This window comes from Lithobates pipiens, unplaced genomic scaffold, assembly GCF_037356315.1.
Source record: "Lithobates pipiens isolate NorthernLeopardFrog02 unplaced genomic scaffold, aLitPip1_a1.2 Scaffold_13, whole genome shotgun sequence".
NCBI classification, from domain to species: domain Eukaryota; kingdom Metazoa; phylum Chordata; class Amphibia; order Anura; family Ranidae; genus Lithobates; species Lithobates pipiens.
In genome coordinates this window covers 492,675,155-492,682,184 of record NW_027507718.1, presented here as the reverse complement: position 1 = coordinate 492,682,184, position 7,030 = coordinate 492,675,155, and the positions used below count along the sequence as shown (strand labels likewise).

At 44.2% G+C, this 7,030-nt stretch overlaps 1 pseudogene; it reads right to left on the bottom strand.

Moving 5' to 3' along the window:
* LOC143975918 (protein mono-ADP-ribosyltransferase PARP14-like) overlaps nt 1-7,030 on the bottom strand; it is a 173,995-nt pseudogene that overhangs the window by 98,561 nt on the left and 68,404 nt on the right.

Here is a 7,030-nt window from a genome sequence, read left to right as displayed (position 1 = left end):
AGAGAGAGAGCGAGGAGAGCGAGAGAGAGAGAGAGAGCGAGAGAGAGAGAGAGAGCTCGAGAGAGCGAGAGCTCGAGAGAGAGCGAGAGCTCGAGAGAGAGCGAGAGCTCGAGAGCGAGAGCTCGAGAGAGAGAGCGAGCGAGGAGAGAGAGAGCGAGCGAGTGAGAGAGAGCGAGCGAGAGAGAGCGCGAGAGAGCGAGAGAGCGAGAGAGAGCGCGAGAGAGCGAGAGAGCGAGAGAGATCGAGAGAGCGAGAGAGCGAGAGCTCGAGAGCTCGAGAGAGCTCGAGAGCTCGAGAGCTCGAGAGAGCGAGAGATAGAGAGAGAGAGAGGGCGCGAGCGAGCGCACCAGAGAGAGAAAAAAACGCGAGAGAGAGTCACAACTAAAATTTATTTTTTCGTTTTGGCCCTGCCATTTGGCTTAGCCACAGCACCACCACTCGCTCTCTCTCTTGCGCGAGAGGGCGCGCGAGAGAGCGCACGAGAAAGCACACGCACGAGGAGAGAGTGCGCGCGAGAGAGAGACACAACTAACATTTATTTTTTAGTTGTGGCCCTGCCATTTGGCTTAGCCACAGCACCACCAGTGTTTGGAAAGATTCTGGCACCTCTCTCTCGCGCTCTCTCTCGCGCGCGCTCACTCGCTCGCTCTCGCGCGCGTGCTCTCTCTCGCTCTCTCTCGTGCGCTCTCTCTTGCGAGAGATAGAGAGAGCGAGCGAGAGAGAGGTGCCAGAATCTTTCCAAACACTGGTGGTGCTGTGGCTAAGCCAAATGACAGGGCCACAATTCAAAAATAAATTTTAGTTGTGGCTCTCTCTCGTGCTCTCTCTCGCACACCCTCTCTCTCTCTCGCGCGCACCCTCTCTCTCGCGCGCGCGCGTGCGCTCTCGCTCTCTCTCGCGCGCGCTCTCGCTCTCTGGCGCGCGCTCTCGCTCTCTCACGCGCTCGCGTTCTGGAAGTACCATGTACCCCTCCCTCCTGTCTCACTGTGTCCATGTACTATCGCAGTGCTGCTCTAAGTTGCTGATCGCCGTCATTACTAGTATTAAAAAAGAAAAGGAAAAACTCCAGAATATATAATAATCTGTAGGCTAACTTTCACACAAACCTAATAATAATATAAACTTCTAGTGGATTTTTTATTTTTATTTTTTTTAAGCAAAGACATGTAGAAGAATGCGTTTTGGCCAACATTTATTGGGTATGTTTTATTGCAAAAAGTAAAATAGCTTTGTCGGTTGTTAAAAAAAAGAAAGAAAAAAAACCTGGCTCCTAACTTTTTTTAGCTGGCTCCTAGATTCCAAGCAAATTTGTCACGCCCTGGCGTACGGGACCCCAAAAACCAAGCCCTGCCTTCAGGCTTTCTAAGGGTGTAAATTTTTTATTTCACTCATCACTGCCAATCAATGCCCAGATGGCACAACTCCCCCCCCCCCCAAATGACCCAATTTGGGAAAGTAGACACCCTAAGCTATTGGCTGAGAGGTATGGTGAGTATTTTGCAGATCTCGCTTTTCGTCACAAAGTTTTGAAATTTGAAAAAAATATTTTTTTTCTTTTACTTTCTTAATTTTCAAAAACAAATGAGAGCTGTAAAATACTCACCATGGCTCTCAGCAAATAGCTTGGGGTGTCTACTTTCCAAAATTGGGTAATTTGGGGGAGTTTTGTGCTATTTTGCCATTTTATGGCCTAGGAAACTGTGATAGGTAGTGAGGAGTGAAATCAACAATTTGCGCCCTTAGAAATCCTGAAGGTGTTGATTGGTTTTCGGGGCCCCGTACGCAGCTAGGCTCCCAAAAAGTCCCACACATGTGGTATCCCCATACTCAGGAGAAGCAGCACAATGCATTTTGGGGTGAAATTCCACATATAACCATGAGGAGCAGGATGGGGGGAATTCTGAGCATTCTTTGTGATTACTGTGTGATGTGAGGGTCGGCACCAGTATAAGACACAGTGCCCTGCACATGAGAGAGAATAGTGCTCACTGCACATGTCCTTATGTTACGCTGCCCCTTCTCTTGTTATCCCCCCGTCACCCTGTCCATGTACCCCCCCTCCTGTCACCCTGTCCATGTACCCCCCCTCCTGTCACCCTGTCCATGTACCCCCCCTCCTGTCACCCTATGTCCATGTACCCCTCCCTCCTGTCACACTGTGTCCATGTACCCCTCCCTCCTGTCACACTGTGTCCATGTACCCCTCCCTCCTGTCACACTGTGTCCATGTACCCCTCCCTCCTGTCTCGCTGTGTTCATGTTCCCCTCCCTCCTGTCTCACTGTGTCCATGTACCCCCCCGTCACACTGCCCAGGTATCCCCCCATCACACTGCCCATGTACCCCCCCTCCTGCCACACGTCACACAGCCCAGGTATCCCCCCTCCTGTCACACTGCCCAGGTATCCCCCCTCCTGCCACACGTCACACTGCCCAGGTATCCCCCCTCCGTCACACTGCCCAGGTATTCCGACTCCTATCACCCTATCCATGTACCCCCCTCTTGTCACACTGCCCAGATATCCCCCCTCTTGTCACACTGTCCATGTACCTCTCCCCTCTCACACGTCACACTGCCCAGGTATCCCCCCTCTGTCACACTGCGCAGGTATCCCCCCATCACACTGCCCAGGTATCCTCCTCCTGTCACACGTCACACTGCCCAGGTATCCCCCCCGCGTTGGCATTCTAACTCTGGGCACCCGGTGTCGCTTCACAGCCGGGCACCCACTGCACATGCGCGAGCGGTGGCGCACGCCGTGATTGGCCGCGCAGCCATCTGGGACCTGTCACATGTCCCAGATGACTGACGGGAGGGGGCAGAGCTGAGCCCTTCCTGCGCCGAGGGTAAGTGATGTCACCAGCCCAGACACTGAAGGAGGCAGACTACGAGGAACCCCCTAGCAACAGGCATTTAGAGGCGAGTTAAAAAAAAAAAAACATTTTTTACAAATGTTTTTTTTTAGGAATTTTAATGAATATATTTTTTTTTTCTGTGGAACACCACTTTAAAACCATTTGTGTAATTAAACAGGTGTTGGCACCAAAGAATAATACCAATAGTGAATAAAAAATGTGAGTGCAGCTGCCCCTTTTAAAGTGGAAAAGCCACCTTGATAATGGGTATAAGAAGAATAAAAATGGTGAGGTGCTAACTCAAACAACAAAAATAATCATCTGTGCAAAATTATCCAGTCCAAAATGTGTAGGTTCCGCAATTAAAAATTCCATAAATTAGGACAAGGAAAGTCCTCACAGAATATTCACTGTGATAAAGGAAATAGGTGCAGTAGTAAATTAAAGTTTTGACCGTGTGCCACCATCAACCTCGTGTGAGAAATGCAAACTCACCAGAAACCTAAATGACACAAGTCTTGTATCTATTCCACTCCTTTGGTCAGTGGTATATCTGAAGGGGATGGTTCTCAGCTCCAGAGTTGTCTTCTTACATCGATGTACCATAAAAGCTCAGGAGAAGCATATTAAATATCATAGTGCAGTATGTTTATTAAAAGTGTTCCAACAAGTAGATAGCAAATGCACACTTACATTTAGCACTGCTGTAAGTCAAAACGTTCATTTACTACTGCACCTATTTCCTTTACCACAGTGACTGCAATAATCTGTGCAGACTTTCCTTGTCATAATTTATGGAGTTTTATTGCAAAACCTACACATTTTGAACTGGACAATTTTGCACAGATAATTATTACTTTTGTTATTTGAGTTAGCGCCTCACTTTTTTTTTATTCTTATATCCAGAATCACTCAGAGCTTTCTACTACACCCCATGTGACATCACATGGAGTGTAAACCTGGGCATCGGACAGCATTACTGCAGTCTTATCAGCTGAATGAAGCTAATAAGACTGACATAGGTAAACACTAGATAATCGGCACAAGTAAATACTATGAAAGTATTTACTTGTTTCTATGGCAACCCTGCTTCCCTGCTCAGTTATGAGCAGGGAAGCAGGGTTGCCATAGGAACGTTGGATTGAGAAGGAGGCTTGGTTAACAGTACAGGAAGTGCTCAATGTAAGGGTGGAAATACACTCCACTCTGGACTCAGAAAACAATACTTAAGATGGCACTGCCTTACTCCTGAAAACAAGTTTTTTTTTTATAGTTTCTTTAAACAGTAAGTAATATGCGATTTGCAGTGACTATAGTTTGATAATTACTTATTATAATGGAGTAAATGAAAAGAAGCATCAGAATGGAAGAGTTTACTTCCTCTTTAACTGTGAGACCTTATATAGACAGGTCTGTTCCTTTTAAATCATATCGAATCAACTGAATTTAAGACAGGTGGACTCCAATCAAGTTGTAGCACCATTGAGGATGATAAGTTGAAACAGGATGCACCTGAGCTAAATTTTGAGTGTCATGGCAAAGGCTGTGAATAAATATGTACATGGCATTTTTTCATTTTTAATAAAGTTTTCAAAGATTTCAAACAAATTTCTTTCACGTTGTCATTATGGAGTATTGTTTGTAGAACTTTTAATAAGGCTGTAACATAACAAAATGTGGAAAAAGTAAAGCACTGTGAATACTTTCCAGATGCACTGTACTCACAAATAAACTCACCTGCCTGCTTGCAGTGTTCTGTAGATCGTACTGCTCTCCTTGATAAGGCATCACATCGTGGTCAACATTTAAATTGAATTTATGAGCAAAATAAAAGTTACAGACAGTATGTGTTAATGTTTTCTCCAGATTTTATGATTGTGTGTCCCCACCAATAGGTTTCATTACCTGCCAATCCTGTCAGCAGATTTTCCCCCCACTCCATATAACAGACCAAGCTGTCCAGGAAAAGTGGCAGTTAGGGGGTTGAGACCTGGCATAATACGCTGACAGGGGTGCTTACAATAATCTGATTTTATTTATTTATGTGGCCTAAAACTTTTTCCAAAAACAAAAACACACCACTACTGTACAAAAAGATGGTATCGGGCTTTAATCTGTTTGCCTTTTACTTTTAAATGTTTCTAAACCCAGAAACTTAGGTCCTTTTCACGCGATCGGTTCAGGTCTGTTTTTCAGGTGGAATCGATTGGACCCTCCATTCACCGCTATAGAGGGGTGGATTTAATTTGACTTTGTCTACCTCCAATCCGCAAAAAAAAAACACAACACACAAACAAAAAAAGGATAGTTCACACTAGTGGTGCATCAAAATGAAAATTCTGTTACCAAAACAAACTTCAGGATGCACTTGGCCGAAGGGGAATTGACAGTTTTTAAAATTATATATATATATATATATATATTTTTTTTTTAATAAATAATTGTATTATATTCAACTCATTGATTCGATCATTAATGTATTGTCAGCACCTTTCTGAAGCAGTGTTAAAAATCCTGCTTGCTGTATTTTTGGTGCAAATTTGGCAAACTGCACCAAAAATGTACCCCCCCCCCCCCCCCTTTGAAATGCATTTTTTAAGTCACATGACCTATGAAACACCATAAACAAGGTCAAATCACATGAAAATCGATGTATAATCATGGGCGTTTTCGGCAGCCATTATTGGCACTACGCTGAAAACCCTATTTTCAGGGGCCAAAAATTTCGGTGCATCACTAGTTTATACCTGACCACCCGTAGAGCAAAGCAGGAAGCAGGCTGTCCTTGTCCACTCATAAGATGTGGTGGTTGTTTTCACCAAGCTATCCTGCCAGTTGTGTACTTCCTATCCTAGGGGACGACACTTAAAAGTGCCATCGTTGTAAATCTGAGGGGAAGATCTGAAATGAGGGGAAGATCTGTTGATTTTATCATCCAATTATGTGCAAGCTAAAATGCTGTTTTGTTTATTTTCCTTGAATGTCCCCCTCGGATCTACAGCGACTGTACTTTCAGTGTATTTTCAAATGCACTTGTAGTGCAAAGTGGATTTACCTTTAGTAAATAACCCCCTCGTTTTCATGGGCAACTTTCATTTAGCGACAGGATCTCAAACCAGATGCTAAATGATCAACCTCAAGAGTTCATTCTGCAGACATGCATTGTCAGAGTAGACATTGTGCATGTTTGTGCCTATGGAGGAAGAAGAGGAAAAAACTCTGCAAATAGCCCTTCGTGGGAAACCCAATCCAGCCAATCTACTGATGATGAAGTAGGCTTATGCGGCGTACACACGACCTGACTTTCCGGTAGACTAGGTCCGAAGGGATTAGTCGGACAATCCGATTGTGTGTGGGCTAGTCCGATCCTTTTTCAAAAAAGATAAAAAATCCGATGGACCTAGAAATAGAACATGTTTCAAACCTATCCAACGGACTAAAATCGGGAAACCTGTCCGTGTGCTGGTCCGACGGACCAAATACGACGCAAGTGAAGCTTGAACTTCCTTGTTTGGTCCCGTTTACGTCATCAGGTTCCAAACGAATGGACTTACTAATGGACTTAGTCCGTTTGTGTGTGGCCAAGTCCGTTTGTTAAGTCCGTCGCAACTCCGCGAAAATCCGTCGGGAAGACCGTCGCACATAGTCTGCTGGAAAGTCCGGTCATGTGTATGCGGCATAACAGACAGATTTGTTCCCCAAAATCTCTGCCTATAAATACTGTAAAAGTGAAAATTTCTTATACATTAGAGATGAATTAACATGTGGTTCTTACATAAACGTACACATTCTGCCTTTACCATAGGTCCTGCTGATGCGAGAATATGTTTGGATATACCTAGAAATGTAGAAAGAAAATAGAATCCAATTAGAGTTTAAACACCGTCAGTTATTAGTTGTATGGGTCAGTCCACTCAAAAGTCGTATTTAAGTTATAGGTAGATCATGGTGGGCTGAGTCAAAATTGCCAAATCTGCTTTGCCCACCTAAAAGACTGATATATCGGTTTGGAGCAGCTTTCATTTTAATTGGGAACATCATCAATACGTTTTCCTTTGATCTCTTATAAGTATAAATTTTATAAAAGCCCACTTATCCTTGGACTTCACAATAGACAGGGGTGCAGGTTTAAGCTATAAATAAAATTACTACTCAGAATAAGGTATGAAATTAGG